The 18,018-nt window shown below is 40.2% G+C and overlaps 1 non-coding gene across 1 annotated transcript; it reads left to right on the top strand.

Annotated features, from left to right (window-relative positions):
- Positions 1-14,315: 14,315 nt before the first annotated feature.
- On the top strand, positions 14,316-14,418 carry LOC117803164. Its single transcript, XR_004626862.1, has one exon. It is a non-coding gene; the product is annotated as a U6 spliceosomal RNA (small nuclear RNA).
- Positions 14,419-18,018: the final 3,600 nt, after the last annotated feature.

Consider the following 18,018-nt stretch of genomic DNA (forward strand, 5'->3'; position numbering starts at 1 on the left):
AGTTCATGGAGAATTGTGCTCTGGAGGCTTAAATATTTTAGAATGATCTTTCTTGTCATATACATAACTTACAACTTAAAGAACGATCACAGCAGATTATTTTACGATAACAAGTATTGTTATTAATACAAGTATTGTTATATTTTGCTTTTCCAACCTGTTATACATATGCTATTCTTGCCAAGTGAAGAATTAGAAAGTCTTGTTGATTGCATTTAATGAAACAGTTGCCACAGACAAATGTTTGTGTGTGTACATTTTACACCTGTTTATGTGCGTGTGCACATATACACGCATATCTGGGTATAATCTATATGCACATATATGCCCCTACAAATCCACGTAGGTTTACAGATACACTCACATTCATGTGGGTGCTTTGTTGAGTTCATGTGATCAGCAACCAATATGTTGCTTGGCCTTTTTTCTCTCTTTAAACAAAGAGCCAGATTTGCCTCCGGCCACACTGTGCCCTCTGTAGAACACACACCCAACTTCAAAAGGACCATGTAAGCGATGAGCTTTTGAAGCCAGGCAGAAGGCATATGTCTGCATGCCTTCAGGCACAAGAAGGTCAACCGATGCCCTCCTGGTCACACAGAAGGTATGTCTCTGTGATCGAACTAGGCTGGAAGGGTCTCACACTACTCCATCCTGTGTTACTCTATCCATACACGTGAAAGCTAATTTTTATTAAAAGCATCATGAGTGCCCTACAAGACATTACCTCCTTAAGTATCAGTTCATGGCCCAAACAAGTGGTTTATGGAGTGAATTTCTAACACTAGTTCATAGTAGTTACCCCTTATTGGGTGCTTACAATATGCCAGACCCTCATGTATTTTGTATCTATTTAATCCTTAGAATTCTATTATGTGATATGTACCCTTGTGACTCCCATTTATTGGTTTTATTTCTACTTAATCCTTGCCATATCTCTATGAGACATGGACTCATAGCCCCCTCGTGCTACAGATTCCGACACCATTGCTTAGAGCAGGAACTTGCCATGATCACACAATCGTGAACAGCAGAGCTGGGATTGGACCGGAGGGGTTTGTGTCTCCAGAACGTATGCCTACACTTTTCAAAATGTTAAATGGTTATCATTTATTGAACACTCAAAATGTACCAAACATAATCTCTCCGATAGTCATAACACATTTTGAAGTAGAGATTTTTATTGTCCTCATTTCACAGATGAAGAAAGTGACCCAGGGAATGCTTTTAAATCCTACATATTCTGCCTCTCCTGTGGAATTTGCATACATCTCTGTCATCCGAGCTGGAGATGAGCGCAGAAAGCACATTATAGGGCAGAACTGGAATCCCATCCATAAATTCCTGTTGAATCACTCTTCCTCCTGGTCATTTTATTTTCCATGAGAGCCATTGGCAATCCACATCTAAATAATCTTAAGCAAGAGACAAGCCCCTCAACGAGGATTGATGATGAGATCCCAGCTGCAGGTCAACTTTCATAATCAACACAGGAGTGCACTTTGCAATATACACCTGTGTGGGTCACAACACGGCTCACATCAAGCCCAGGCTTCACACTGTGTGCGAAGACCGTGGATAGCCTTATCTGTGGCCGCCACTGGAGCCACACAGACAGGTGTGCGCTCCTCCCAGGCTGGCCCTTGTGGCCCTTCTGCTCTGGTGTGCTGGATAACCCCTTGCATCTTTCATTGTCTTTAAAAACAGAGCTTCTGCCCTGACCATAAGCCCTCTCCTAAGAGAGTCTATTGAGCACTGTGCTACTAATGAAGCGGGCAGCTTCCGTGTCTGTGTGATGATGCTGTCATCCCTCCAAAGCAGACGCCCCCCTTGCCAAAGCTGCTCAGCCCAGCCCCCGTGCCACTTGCGGTGCCCGTGGCGTCCTGGGCAGCGTCTGCTCGCTGGGGCTCCAGTCACCTCCCGGCTTTTCACCAGACAGTGGGGCTGCCCAGCCAGGCCGTTGGAGGCTGGTGCCCAGACTGCGGCAGGCTGGGTCCATACCCTTGACCGCGGCTGAGGCCGGAGGCTTGGCCAGAGCGGAGTCCTACAGTCAGGCACCACCAGCCTGTCTCCTTAGGGCTCTGTAGCTGCAGCTGGAGCCTTGCACTTCACGTTGCATCCCTCTGGAGGGAGGAAGCCCTACTCAGAGCACGAGCGGTGTCCCTGCCAGTACAGTCCAGGTGGCTTCACCCTCTCATCCATGAAAGCAGGGTATATCAATGAGCCACATGACATATTAAAGATAAAGTCCAGAAAAACTGCCCCGTTCAGCGACTGCATTTGCCCAGAGGAAGCAGCTTGCTGTGATCCTCAAATTCTCCATCATCTTGCTGACCAGCTTCCCGGATCGAGTCAGCTATCACTAAGGGCCAGGTCATAAGTACACGCCCCACTCTTGTGTTCACACAAACAACAAACATTGCCACCACCGGAAATAAGATTAATCATAGTTGACTTTTCCCTCAGTACAATGGTAACACGTTGACACTTCCTGAGATCATTTGTCTCACTTCAAAAAAGTGAGCGACAACTGCTCCTGTCCACACATGCGCACCCACGTCTGCAGGCATGCGCGTGTGCACGTGTAGCCGTATATACCCAGCCTCGGGGTCTGTGGTGACATGGCTCAGTAGACTCCTGTCCCCCAGCCCAGCTGCAGCCCTCTGAGATTGCCAGAAGAGGTTACAAAAAGGGAGGGTTTTCTCCCATTGCATCCACTTCTAAAACCTAAAAGAGGTTGTCTCCAAACAGCCCATTTTTTTTCCTTGATAAGTATTTGTATGTTAAAAATAAAACCAGCCAAACCTTAAAGCCCCGTTCTGTGACACACGCATCATGTTGCTTTAGGGGCTTGCAGTGTCTGTGAAAACTAACATGCCTTCCTTCTCATCGTGTGGCTCAACAGAGAGCAACAACAGTCTAAAAAACACCTTATGAGTGTCTCCTTGTTCTTTCTCTAAAAACCCACAAACAAACAAACAAACAAACAGAAAAAGCCACCAAAGAATAAGCATCAGAAGCTTGGCATCTTGTGTATTCTTAAGCCAATGACCTCTTGGCTGCCACTCTTCTGGGTAACTAACTCCATCTATTGAATAAACATTTACTGGGAACCAATTCTCTTCCTGACTTGCTAGATTTAAGGGGGGAAAAAAGAAGGCATGCCATACATGGTCCCTGTGTTTATGGAAATCAAAATCTAAGGAGACAGGCGACATAGCAAAATAATAGCTCCCATTTACTGAGCGCTCACAGTGTAACAGACACTGAGACTAACATAGATTATCTCGCTTACTAAATAAGTACCTGCAAAACAGATAGTCCTGGCCTTGTTTAGAGATAAGGAAACTGAGGCTCGGAAAGTTTCTATAACTCTTGCCCAAAACCACTCAGCTAGAAAGTAGCAGTACCTAGGTTCCTCCCCAGGTCTGTCCAGTGCAGACTTAGACCTGTTCTGCTGTGCCAGAAGGGCAGGGATGGATGTGAATGCGTATTTCTTTGGGAATGTAGCCTGGTGGATAAGATGGTCTCTTCTTAGAATTGTTCAGCTCACTACACCTCCTATGATTCCAAGGATCCTAAGTGGACCAAGTCTTCCCTCCATCCCTTCTCAAGGGAAAACTCAAGTGAAAGTCCTTTGGTGAATAAGCTCAAATGAATGAGCAACAGCTCCGGCAGCTTCTTATCCCACTAAAAGAAGAGTAGGTTACGCAAGCTAACCACAAAGAAGGTAAGGGAATATCCCCTTAGCACTCTCTTCCTGGCGTGTAGGAAGTAAATAATAAACAGTTGTTACTGAAAACCAACATGGTGGGGTGGGCTGGGGCATGATGGGAAGGGCTTGGTTGAAGGCATATGGGGAGCTCGAAGTACCCTCTCGTTTCTGTGATAGGCAGGGCAGAGCCCCAGGCTCTCCAGTGCACCAAATACCTCTGAACCCCAGAGCAACAGCAGTAGATGAATCTCAAAGATAAAAAGTGGGGAAAGAATAAGAACAGGAGACGGCGCAGCTGTCCTAATGTCCTAGCTCATGCACACATACAAGGCCAACCTGCCTATTCCAGAGAACGAGCTCTCCCATCTGGACTCTGACAACTGTCAGGGAATTGTGGTCCCTCTTCCTGTTCCGTATATTCACAGAACACATCTAGATTCTTTAAGTCTGCCCAGCTACACTTACTTTCTGTGCAAATCTTTCCGATCTTAGGGTGTTCAAATTAAGTTAATGAAACACAAAAGTCAACAATTTTTTTTTTTAAAGGCAGGCTTGTGATCATAATTGTCATTAAGACAATCAGCACATTTTGTGTGTGTGTGTGTGTGTGTGTGTGTGTGTGTGTGTGTGTGCAGGGCCAAACCATGTTTACTCACTTATGAACTGGCATCCCAGGGACTGGTAGTTTTAGCCCCTCTTTTTAAACACCTGAATGACTGGGGGCACAGGATCTCCATCAACTTGGTCTAAGTTTTTCTATCTGTGAAATGCAGAAAAGTGATTCCAGAAAAAAACTAATATGGTCATATTTTTAAAATGTATTTAAATAGCTATTTAAAATGCAAAGGATAACAGATGGGCCATGGTGTCCCACAACTGCTTAATTTAAATAAAATGAAGACTAATACAAAGGGAGTTTTGTAGAGTTTTTTATTTAAATTCAATTTAATTAACATACAGTGTATTGTTAGTTTCAGGGGTAGAATTTAGTGATTCATCAGTTGCATATAACACCCAGTGCTCATTCCCTCAAATGCCCTCCTTAATGCCTATCACCCAGCAACCCCATCACCTCACCCACTCCCCCCAACAACCCTCAGTTTATGCCGTATAGTTAAGTGTCTTGTATTGTTTGTCTCCCTCTCTGTTTCTGTCTTATTTTTCTTTCCCTTCCCCAATGTCATCAGTTTTGTTTCTTAAATTCCACATATGAGTAAAATCATATATTTGTCTTTCTCTGAATGACTTATTTCACTTAGCATAATACCTTTAGTCCCATCCATGTCATTGTAAATGGCAAGATTTCATTCTTTTTGATAGCTGAGTAATATTCCTGTGTGTGTGTGTGTGTCTATGTGCGTGTACACCACATCTTCTTTATTCATTCACCTGTCGATGGACATCAGGGTTCTTTCCGTAGTTTGGCTATTGTAGACTTTGCTGCTATAAACATTGGAGTGCATGTGCCCCTTCGGATCACTACGTTTGTATCCTTTGGATAAATACCTAATAGTGAAGTTGCTGGGTCATAGGGTGGCTCTACTTTTAACTTTTGAGGAAAGTTAATACTTTCCATACTGTTTTCCAGAGTGGCTGTACCAGCTTACATTCCCACCAGCAGTGTAAGAGGGTTCCCCTTGCTCAGCATCCTTGCCAACATCGTTGTTTCCTGAGTTGTTCACTTTAGTCATTCTGACAGGTGTGAGATGGTATCTCATTGTGGTTTTGATTTGTATTTCCTTGATGCTGAGTGATGTTGAGCATTTTTTCATGTGTCTGTTGGCCATCTGTATGTCTTCTTTGAAGAAACGTCTGTTCATGTCTTCCTTCCATTTCTTGACTGGATTTTCTGGTTTTGGGGCATTGAGTTTGGTAAGTTCTTCATAGATTTTGGATATGAGTCCTTTATCTGATATTTGCAAATATCTCCTTCCTTCCCATAGGTTGCCTTTTAGTTTTGTTGACTGTTTCCTTTGCTGTGCAAAAGCTTTTTATCTTGATGAAGCACAAAGGGGGTTTTGGGTGTAATTTGTGGCCTGGAAAAAAAGATTGGACCATGATCAAATTATCAATAGGCACCGTTTTGTCTTCCTGTTCAGATCATTTGAAATGGTCATAGGTCATAAAATAAATTACTGTTATTTTAAAGATGGAGCTTTTTTTGGCTTGCATAAGTACTAAAGAACTTGATGCAATTTCTGTTTCATATGCCATCTCTTCAGGAATGATCATTTGGGCAGCAGAGTGACCCCAATGAAGAAGATTTGTATCATCATTTAATCTAATTAAATAATTATCAGTAGATGACAGTAAAACACATTGCAGATACCAAGAGCTGTATAAAATCTTAATAAAATGAAATTCCAGTGCTCCACAAAATGCATTTCTGAAAACTAACACTTCCTGCCCCCTACAGAAATGGAATGAGTCGGAAAAGCCGACAATGACAGGGAACGTTCTACTTAGTCTTGTCCAAGTCTGAATGTCACTTTCCCCAAAATGTGAAGCCCAAACACCAGCTCTCTCTAGGACCCATTGTTGGGGAAACTAAGCCAAGTCATTTCTGTATCTCTTAGTCACAGATGCTATTTAATGCACATCAGTGAAAGATCATGATTTTGTGTGCAGATGATCTAAAAAAACAGGTTTTGAATTGCGGTTCCTTTGGGGAAAATAAGGTATCATGTAAGGGCTATGCTTACTGGAGTTAATATAAACCTATAGGAACCAGAGGTCATTACCTCTGAAGAGACAACTTTCTGTTTTTATCAGTAAGTCATCCCTAAGTTACTCAAACCTACTGCTATAAAGAAGAGGCAGCTAAAAGCTATATATATATATTTTTTTTTCTTGGATGGTTGAGGGTGAGAGGGCGTTGTCTTTTCTTACTTTGTATTTTGGCAAGACAGGGCTAAAATACAATACAAAAGCAATTCAGTTAAGATTGTTCAGCTTTACTCTATGAGTACTAACTACGGGGCAGGTGGTTTTAACCTTGAATATGTGTGATTTCTATGGATTTATTTTCCAACAGTTCCAAAGAGTGATGAACGCTTCCTAGTGTCGTGTAGACTTCCCTGTTTCTATTTATTTCACGTAGGCCTTCAGATGCTCTACTGTGTCTGGCAACATGTGTTGATGAGTTGATTTATTCATCTTGTTTTCCAATTTGTAATTACAGCTTTTAAATTAAGATACAATTTTGAAAGGTGTGAATACATGGGTAAGGAAGCCCCAGTGGGCAGACATGATGTTCCTCAAGTTCCTTGCATGAAAAAGCCCTCCCCAAATTCTGCAAAGCCAATATGGAGAAGCTTTAAAGTATCCTCACATCCTATTTCACCTGGGCTGAATCTTATTTATCCCATAAATGGGATATTCTGAATATCCCCAACTGGCATCCGTGAAACATAAAAATCTCCATAGAGTTTCAACTAAAATGTCATCAAATAATTAGATTGAATATTCGCTGGCTGAAAATCTACTCACCATTTGCCAGAAGAAATTTGTTTTGCTCATTTTTTCCCTATATTTATTTTACAATGAAATCCTAAGAATTCATTTTTTAGGAAAACACCAAAAAAAAGCCTTAATTAATTAATTGATAAAGCAAAAAGGACTTCTCCAAAATCAAGGCAGAAACCTCTAGTTACATTTTTGTGTCATTTGGTGGGGCCCTGGTTTAGAGAGTCAAAGGGTTGAAGAAAGCAGTGTGATATTTCTGCTTGTCTTTGCTTACTGCTTATTTGCACCCCACCCCCTCACCTCGATATTTCTAAAGCCTCTTTCATGGCTGATTCAGGTGTTTTTACCCCCTTGGCTCAACAGTCCTGCACGTTTCTCCTTTTTCTATATATATGTTCTTTGTGATCCAAACCTGTTCTGTTGTTCGTATTTTGCATTAGGGGTTCTCCCAGTTTAGCAATATCTGCAGGATTCTCCCTGTCCCCACCCCACCTTTTGTCATTTCTATTTCTTGGAGAGCTTTTTTTCATACCCCAGAGCATAATCTACCCCTTGTACTTCTGACATATGAGGATTTTAAATCTTTCCTTATTGTTTGTCTTCTTTTTACCTGTAGTTGGTCCCCACAGCCCTAGACCAATCTCTTGTGTTTTCAGTGATGCAGATGTCTGTGATGAAAGGGAACATTTGGGAGCACCACAGAGAAAACAGCAATTCTACCATAACCAGAGCTACAATGTTAAATGATTTCGAGCAAAAAAATAATAATAATAAATACTAGAAAGCAAATTGAAAGAAGTCAAAGCCTGTGTTGTCATTCAAAAGAATTAAACAGATGAGACACTCACAAAGCCATATGTACACAAGTATAAATACTGCAGGTCGTACCCAGAACACTCAGTCTGGAGAGATTTGTACATTGTTGCTCTTAGTGAATATTCTTCAGCATATAATCTCTTAATACAAAGGGAATGAGAGTTCTAACAACCTTATTATCTTCTCAGGTTGATGAGTGCTGCATTAACTAAGAAAAGTGTCAGTGTTTAGGTGAATGGAGGAGAATAATACTATGGTGAAAAGTTACACAAAATCTCTGCAGTATTCCAGAGCCCAACTGAAAGGGACTGATTCATGGAATTATTTTCACAAATGCTTTTAGACCCATTGACTTTTCTTCTTTTGTAGATTAGACAGATACGGGATTGATGTCCTGAGTCATCTTCTCCCCCGAGATCTTGTGCTTTCACTGTGCGATGGCTCCAGGATAAACTGGCCACCATCATCCTATATCTAGAAATTTCTCATCTAACCCATTATTTCCTTTCTGTAGATATCTTCAAACGTTAAAAAATATTCAGCTCTGTTATTTCAAGGCCAAACATTTGGACAATTTAGGTGAAGTTACTCTTCCACATATGTACCTCTGAAAGTATTCTTTACGAGGGTCTTTGCTCATAAGAATTCGTTTTCTTGAAATTTCTGAGTCACAAACATATTCAGTGTTTCTTTAGGGTTCCCTTTGTTCATTATCATGATAGCAATGCAAATTATTTGAAAATCAAACAAGTGGTTGGGTACACTGAATGCGTGTGGGTAAAATCAGCTGCCATTACTCGGGAGATGTACTGATCTATCAAATAACAATCAATCACCACATCATATCTATTAAGTGATGATAATGCTTAGACCATTAATAAGGCCCGAAACTGTTTTTCAGATATTTTGAAGCCCACAAATAACCATCTGAAAAGAAAGCTGGGTAAAACTGGAATTTAAAAGGCCCACATGAAGATCTAAAATGAAAATGAAAAATGGCACTTTAAAATATGCACTCTTCAATGGCAATTGAAATTATTTTAACTAATTAATATCAATCATTCGAGAGTTATTATTTTAAATGGTGATCTTGCTAATAATACATTAACATGATTGTTCTGCATTAAATATGTTTACCAAGGGGCACCTGGGTGGCTCAGTAGGCTAAGCGTCTGCCTTTGGCTCAAGTCATGATCCCAGAATTCTGGAAGGGAGCACCCGGGCTCCCTGCTCAGCAGGGAACCTGCTTCTCCCTCTCCCTCTGCCACTCCCCCTGCTTGTGCTCACGCACTCTCTCTCTCTCAAATAAATAAATAATCTTTCAAAAAAATAAATATGTTCATCAAAATTAAAGAAATCAACATCAATGTTGCCTTTGAGGGATATGAATATACTTCTAGGCATATTTATATAATACAGCCTGAGGAAAAACTTTCTTCAACTAAAAATCAGTCAAGGCCCTAAACCATGAAGCAAGTGTATAAAAAGCAAGTGCAAAAGGAGGAGCAGTTGCCAGTCTAATGAGCAAAGAAATCCGTTTCCTCTCTGAGCTACGTGGATGTGAGCCAATGACAATGATGCCATGAAATGAATGACTTTCTCCATCAGTAGCGGCTTATTTTGTGAAGAGGCGAAAATAACCGAGAGTTAAAGGATACCTCAGTGAAATGTGTGGAACTGACGTCATTCTCAAGGAACCCGATTTAAGTTTAAGCAACTTTGTGAGGGAATCCACATGTTTCCATTGGCCAGTGGTGATTCTTCAAAGATTCATGAGTAAGAGATTTTCTCTCACCAACAGATGGGGAACAAGTGAAACATGAAGGAAATATTTGTCTCCACTGCAAAAACAACCTTCCAACGAGGCTTATTTTTTTTAATCTCATCTAAATGAATAGAACTTCACATTGGCAAAGAGACTTAATCCTCCCCCCGTCTTTATTGAGGTATTATTAACAAAGTTGTCCATACTTAAGGTATGTAACTTGAGATTTTGATGTGCAGATAATAGTGAGATAATTATCACAAAGAAGTTAATGAACACGTCCATCACTTCACATAGTTACTGTGTGTGTGTGTGTGTGTGTGTGTGTGTGTGTGTAGTGAGCACACCCTAGCAAATTTCAGGTATACAATGCAGTGTTGTTAATTCTAGTCACCGTGCTGTACATTCTATCTCCAGACTTACTCATCTTGCATAACGGAGACTTCATACTCTCTGACCAACATCTCCTCGTTTCTCTCTCCCCCGGCCGCTGGCAATTACTGTTCTACTCTCTGCTCCTATAAGATTGGCTATCAGAAAGAACTCCCAATTCTACACACCCCAGCTTTGTAAGAAATATGTAAGCTACCTTCTATGTGTCTGGTACATAGTAGATATTTAATTAATGCTGCTGAATTTGATAAAGGAATCACATAATCAACTTGGTTATATAGAGTTTAGTTCATGTTTTATAATGATAAATAAAAAATGGATAATAAAGTGAGTTCTCTAGGTTAAGGAAATTCATTTAATCTTGAACAATGAATGGAAACTTATAAAATGTGGGTAAAATATGTGCAGCAGCCACACATTTAAGAAATTGCCAAATGTGACCATTTAGACTTGCAAAGCCATTTAGTTGTATTATGAACCAAAGCATGTGATTTAATTTGTTAAACTTCAAGTCATACATATTTTCCAGAAGCTGGCATGATCTATTTAGAAAGAGCATATCACCTGAGGTTTGTAACTGTGGCAATAATTATGGCAGCACTTCTGCCAACCTCTCAGGCTTGTATCTGGCATCCAGCCCACTTGTAAATCAGACCCTTTGTTTGCTGGCTGTTGGATGCACGACAAGTCAATTAACAGAGCTCCCTACTCTGTAGGCGCAGTGGTCGAGCCTTGACCTACATTAGCTCCATTTTCATAATTCTGAAAGTAGAGATTATTATCACCATTTCACAAATTAAAAACCCGAGCTTCAGAGAGGTCCAAAAGCCATATCTAAAGTGCATAGATCAGCCTCTGGCATATAGAAAGTTCTTTTTAAAATACGGTCACCCCACAATCAAATACTATGAGGGAGGCCTGCTCTGGTCTGTAACTCACTGGGCCGGCATCCTGTCCCAGCTCTGTCACTTGTTATTTGTGACCTTGAGCAAGATACAGCCTCTCCATGACTTGGTTTCCTCATTCATAAGTGGGCGTTATCACTTGATCTCTTTCATTAAGCTGTCGGAAGATTAAATGAAATAACACATGGAAAGCACTTAACGTATTACCAGACACATGAGAAGCATTCGTGGTGATGTGTGTGGAAGTAGTTTGTAAAGCATTTAAATGTCCTACATTGTTTGTCTTCATCTAAATTTATAATCACAGACATAAAGCCAAAATAAGATTTTCTGAAAGCAATCATTTTGTAATGACATACAATTCAATATAATAATAGCTCTTTTTCAAAAAGAATAATACTGCAGCTCAAAATAAGGAAACCATAGATGTGATAGGATGCTATTTTGTAGTGGGTACACAAAGGGCTTGTATTTGAATTCAAAAATGTCTTTGCAGTTTTCTATTTTTTTCCTCACATTTAAAAAAAATGTTTCAAATACCACGTACGAAAAGTCCGTTTTTAAACGTGTGCTCCAGTAAATAACCCAGCAGGCTAAAATTGTTATGATTCATTGAAATAATTGATTGCAGCCTGCCAACTTTACCTTTCTTAATTATAAAATACAATTTCCGTTTTGCACTTTCCAACCCAACGTTTGCAAAAGCTGAGAGAACTCTTCTGCTCAGCCTCTGATTACACCAGCAGCGCCACATTTTCAGGCCCTATCAGATTGGGCTTGGATGATAATTACTTGGGAAGTGTTTGATCTCAATGATGAATACATGATTAGTTTTTCATGAAATCAGTCAACCACACCGCACAGCACTACTCATGTGAAACCTTGTTGATTTAGCTGTTAGAAAGCACACATCTCCCTCAGTTCAGATATGGGACATCCGTCTTTGGGGAAAAGAGGGTGGAAAAAGGGCAAGTTTATGGGTAATGATATTGCAGAAGCAGATATTTAAGGTTTGCTAATTTCCTTCTCAATTATACTCCTCTCTTACCTACTACATGACCTACAGATTCCATCTCAGTTGTGGGATATATCTTTTCTTTAAAAAAAAAAAAAGGTTTCATGACACTTTTGCTATCTCTCAACCCCTTAGAGGGTTTTGCCCTGATGAATAATATTTTATATGTGAAATGTTTATGTGATTTTTCACAGAGTGATATCCTCACTACCGCTTAACTTTGATGCATTGCGATCACTGGTTCTCTTCACTAAAGTGCTTTTACACACCCCTCCCATAAATATATGACTACTTTTCCTAAAAGGCCTGGGTTGGGGGTGTTTTGTTTCTTTGTTGATTTGTATCTCTGTGCGTGCTTTTTTCTATGATATAGGCTGTTTTTCCAAGAGTCAATGTTCCTTGCATTTTCTTAAATTTCGAGTCATCTAACACTCAGAGACCAGATAAAAGGATTCAATTGTCAGGCTTTACACAGCATGCATTTGTTTAACCAGGTAGAAGCATGGCACTTTGAAAGAAAAAGGAAATATATTTTATTTTCTGGATTTGCCTGACCTCACTGACTTTAAGAAAAGCCCTAAAATGAAGAATTCTGTAGAGTATTTTTTAATGAAAAGATGCTTTCTAAAAATACCATTTCACGTCTTTAGCTTCATTCTCATAATTAAAAACTCCCTTTAAAGGAAGAACAGACAGACCTTTCTTTTTCATTTGGATCATCCTCTTTTAAGAAAAATCCTCAACACATCAGTAATATTTGAGCAAGATGCCTTAAAAAGTATGTCTAGTTCTTTGTGGGTAAAAGAGAGTGGAGATTTAGTGAGCTGGACTGAATATTTCCAAGTCTAAACCCGAGCTTTGTTGCAATAACTGAGACACTGGGATATTTTAGACCAGGCTTTCTCAACCTCAGCACTGTTGACATTTTGGACCAGATTACGGTAATTCTTTGTCGTGGAGGCTGTCCTGTGCATTGTGGGATGCTTGGCCACTTTCCTGGCATCCACCCCCTAGATGCCAGGAACGCCCCCCTCACCCCAGTCTTTACGGTCACTGATTCAGTCTCCAGGCATTGCCAAGTGATCTATGGGAACAAAACCGCCCCCAACGGAGAACTACTGTTTTAGACAAGAAAATTTGAGAAAGATGGTCTTACGTTATCCAAATAATTGCCTTTACTTCTTAAAGATAAGCTTATTTTTCTTATGGAGGGTGAAGAATGCTACAGACTTGTATCATTTCTTTAACAGAAGGGAAATCAGGCATTAATGCATGTTAATGAGACATATTTGTCTGGTAGATAAAGAACAGATTCTGAATAATATGCAAATGCCAGTGACTAGTTACGACCCCAGCCTCTCTTCGTTTTTATAACAAGGCAGTTCTACAGCTGAAACTTAGCTTTTTGGATTAAAAAAAAAAAAGTAGAAAAAGTACATTCAAAAAGTATAACAGTTAAAAGAGTAGACAGTTCATTGTGATGATAGGTTTTGAATAAATGTGATAAATTCTAACATTACAATTAGGTCATCTCATTGATATAAACTGTCTAAGCATAGCCCTGTTACACTAGGAAGAGGTATGATGACTTCACAACACTGTGAATATAGCCACATTGAAAATGAGCAAAAACCACAGCACGCTTACAGGAAGATTACCCCAGTGCTGTGAAATCTTCATCGACTCCTCACGTAACTATGATCTCATTATTCTGTTCGAAAGGAAGAATAGGCAGGCTGACAATAAAAAATTTTAAAAAAATTTCAAAAATTAAGCTGTAGTGTAGTGCAGTTTCTGTCGTTTGGAGCTAATGAATGCATTTCAGCATGGAGCGGCAACCACACTGGTAACGACACAAACCCCACTGATTCGGAGTAATAAATTTTAGGACATGGCAGACTCATATGAGTATAATAAGCTCAAACATTCGTTTCACATTAAGAAAACATATAGCCAACACTAGACCATCAAGATACCTATTTTTTTTCTTCCAGCAGAGCCACTTGGCTTTAAAAAGGAATCCACAGTACTTGTATTTAAGTCTAAAATAAACCTGAAAAGCAACCATGGCGAATTGGTTCTCGTCGCCACCGCCAAAAGTATGGCTTGATTATCATTGCAATTATTTATTGCTGTGGAATATGATGTCATTATCATTGGTTTAATTTTTTTTTTCCCTATGGTCTACTCAAACAATTCTTCAAGGTCTCCAAGTCAGGGTGTGGGCTGGTTCAAGAATGCGTGCTTGGGAGTCACATACACTAAAACTGGAGCCATGCGGACAAGACGAGCATGGCCCCGGAGCAAAGATGACATGCAAATTTGTGAAGCTTTCCATAGTTTTTAAAGGCCTAACCACAGCTGAAGAAGCTAACATTCATTGAGTTTTTGAAGTGAGATTTGTACAATATGCCACGTGGGGCTAAAAATTCTTCACTTACATCATTTCATTTACTCTTCAAAAACCCTATGAGGCAGGTGCCTTCATTACCCTGACTTGCAGATGAGGGACCTTTGAAGAAATGCAGCTGGGGTTTGAGCAAGACAAGCTCTCTCTGGAATTTGCTCTCCTAACATTAGCATATAGATATAGATATGTATCTTAATGTGTTTGATAATAGTGCACATTTCATCTTTTTTGTTTGTTTGTTTACAATAAGTCTGTAACGTAAGTGGCATACAATGGTTACTTAAGTCACATCTTTGATGAAATGAGGCCCAGAAAGATTGAGTAATCAGCTTCAAATCAAATAACTAGAACAAAGCCAGTCATTTTGTATACAATGCACATTCCTTCATTCATAACTAGGGTGCCACACTGAGCCACCATTTGCGCAAGCACACGTCTGTGTCATTCTTCCGAACAGCTGTGGTGATTTTGCCCCATCCTCGCCCAGCCACGCTTTCTCCCAGGGTCCTACCTGTGAGTGAAAGTGCACATTTGTGAGCTATACGTACAAACTGCACCCTTGGCCTTGTTAGCCAGCTGAACTAACAGTCTGCAGAGAGAGAGTGTCCCAAAACAGAGAACTAAAAAGAACAGCATGGAAGCATAGCATGTTTTCTTTTTCAGGGTGATGTGTCTTGTTTGGTCACTAATCACAAATTATAATGCAATTATAATCTAAACTAGATTCCTAAGAAGCAACTCCAAGTCTTAACACATTGCCATTATTCCATGGATACCACAAAATTATGAAGAGCCCACAAAGTCTCCTAACGTTGGTATGGGCCAGGAAGGGTACTAGCAGAATTGGCAACCCGAGAGTCCCCCCGCCCCCACTATGTCACAAGGAGTCAGTGCTAAGCTAATGCTCCTTCACATCACACATGTGGGAAAAACTTATAGGCAAACCTGTCGTTTCTTCAGTTGGGCTCACATTTACAATCGGGCGCTTTGGAATGCCGGATGGCTCCATCGCTGAGGGTAGGGAGGCAGCAGTTTGGAGCACCATGACTGGGGCGCTGGGGCTGCGGCTACCTTTGCCACAAGATGCTTTCCCTCGGGCATCGTAGGTCGTTTCTGCACGAAGAGTTGCCTTGGGTGGTAGGCTAATAGGACTCACCCGGGGTTGCTATGCCAGTGTGCACGTAAGTGACTGGACATAGATTTATTAATAGAAACAATAAGGAGGGCCACGTCAGCCACAGGAGGTCAGGGGGAAGAAGAAAAATGATGTTCGCAAGAATTTGGGGTCTCCACCTGAGCCCAGGTAAAGGGAACCTTGTCTTTGAATGAGTGAAAATCAAGCCTTCTGTACCTGTGAGACCATCCAGAATAAAGCTAGTTTCTACAGAAATTTAAAATGTTTGTAGCCCTAGGGAATGAACACAGACCTCTGAATCAAGGACAGGCATGGGATATAAGAATTGCTTAAGTATCTGAAAAAATTAGAAGGAATTTACATGAAGCCTCCTTCTGAGCAAGGGATGATTAAGCTAGATGTTGTTTCTGGCTGTTAAGAAAATAGATCTTAAAATTACAGTCTATAAATATTAAATTTTCACAAAATGAAGAAAGGATAGGGAGTTGTGCAAGTTGTATGAGGATAGTACAGGTAGTGGATTAAAGGCAAATTGGAATCAGACAGAGAATCAGCTTTTCTAGAACAATGAAAGATAGCCAGTGACTAAGATCGATGTTTGCCATTTACAGTAAAGTCTCCCTAATTTGAAACCCAAGGAGCCAAAACAATAGATTTTGAATTAGCTAAGTTTCAGTTTATCCTTTTCTTTTTAAATTAAAGGCCAGCATAGAAAAAGCCTTGAATTATATCTTGTTTTAAATAAGCCAATATTGAAGTAATGAAGTCTTCACATATTACTTTAACAGGTAATCCAAATTCCCTAAAATAATGAATCCAGCTCCATTTATTCATCATTTGTGAGCCACTGCCTAGTATGCGGCCAGGTCTCTGGTTGAGGTCACCTCAAACGGTCAGCAGTTCTCCGGAGACGAACTCACTGTCTGAGGGAAAGGCCTCTCTTATGTGGACGGTGGAGAGGATGGTGACTCAGCATAGGGCTTGACGATGCTGAAAAACAGTTTCTTTCTTCTTCGGACCTGACGAGTTGTTGACCACAGCCATAGGAAAATAGTTTATTCACAGGAATTAGTAACAAATCTGTGAAAAGAGTTCTGTGCTTCAGAAAGAAACGAGGTCCATGTCATGGAATTGGTTATTTTCACTTCCTCTCCAAAGACTTGGTGTGGTCTGCTCACTGATAGAAGAGTCTTATCCAAAGTCCAGCTCTTGGACAGGGACCTGAACTGTGGGTTTGACAATGAACTACTCTGAGGTAACCGTAGAGGCCCCTAAGAGAACCGCCACTAAAAATTGACAAGGCTGGTTCAGACCGGCTACAGAAGGGGGAAAGACAGGATCATACTGCCTACAGAATTTTGTATGCAACAAACACATATACTGTAACCATTATTCTAGCTTAGGAGCAAAACAACAGGAGAGTTCTAAGTAAGTTAATCAGAAAATAGGCAATAAAAACCTGGTGTCTCCAAGACCTTTGCAGTCCAATGTGATAGCCACTAGCCACGTGTAGCATTGACCACTTAAAACGTGGCTACTCCAAAATGATAAAATATACATCAATTTAAAAAATTTAGCATAAAAAAGAATCTATAATATCTCAACACTTGTTATGCTGTTTACATGTCAAAGTGATACATTTTGGTTATATAAGGTTAAATAAACTATTTTATTAAAATTAATTTTACTTGTTACATTTTATATATTTTTAATGTGGCTACTAGAAAATTGAAAATTACACATATATGTAGCATGTATGCTATTTCTATTGGACATGGAAAATTCATGAAATGTAGTGTCCCATTTTTTTCTATTTGAAAGAATTCATTTTCTTGTTAAAGCCATACTACAACCTAATGGCTTGGCCATTACCATTCTTCATTTTATAGATGAGAAAACTCAGGCGTTATGAAGCGTGCCCTAGGTCATGCAAGTAGTAGTTGGTGGGACCAGGTCTGCCTCACACCCAAATGCATGTTTTGTGTCAACTTTTTTAAGCATCTCTCTTTCATATTCTGCTGAGGTCATCTTTTAACTTAGACATGGGTGAGATGTGCTTAGAGCAACTGAATATTCTGTAAGAACTGAAACACATAATTCATTAAACATACTTAAAACAACTACAAACAGCACACAGGCCAGCCAAAATGTGTGGTCTGCTGGTGTTTTCTGCAGACTGCTCCTCACAGGCATTTGGTATGGACAAGAGTGGATGGACATACAGAGTCCAGCTAGGTGTCCAGGCACTCCAAACATTCCAGGTTTTTCCCCAGGTCATTTCATTTATTCCTCAAAGCAACTCTTAAAGGTGAGAGAGCTTCATAATGGTTATGGGATTTGTTTGCTATCTCAAGGCTAGCTGGTCAGTAACAAAGCCAAAACAGAACTCGTCTGGTTTC

The sequence above is a fragment of the Ailuropoda melanoleuca genome, chromosome 7 (genome assembly GCF_002007445.2).
Source record: "Ailuropoda melanoleuca isolate Jingjing chromosome 7, ASM200744v2, whole genome shotgun sequence".
Taxonomy (NCBI): Eukaryota; Metazoa; Chordata; class Mammalia; order Carnivora; family Ursidae; genus Ailuropoda; species Ailuropoda melanoleuca.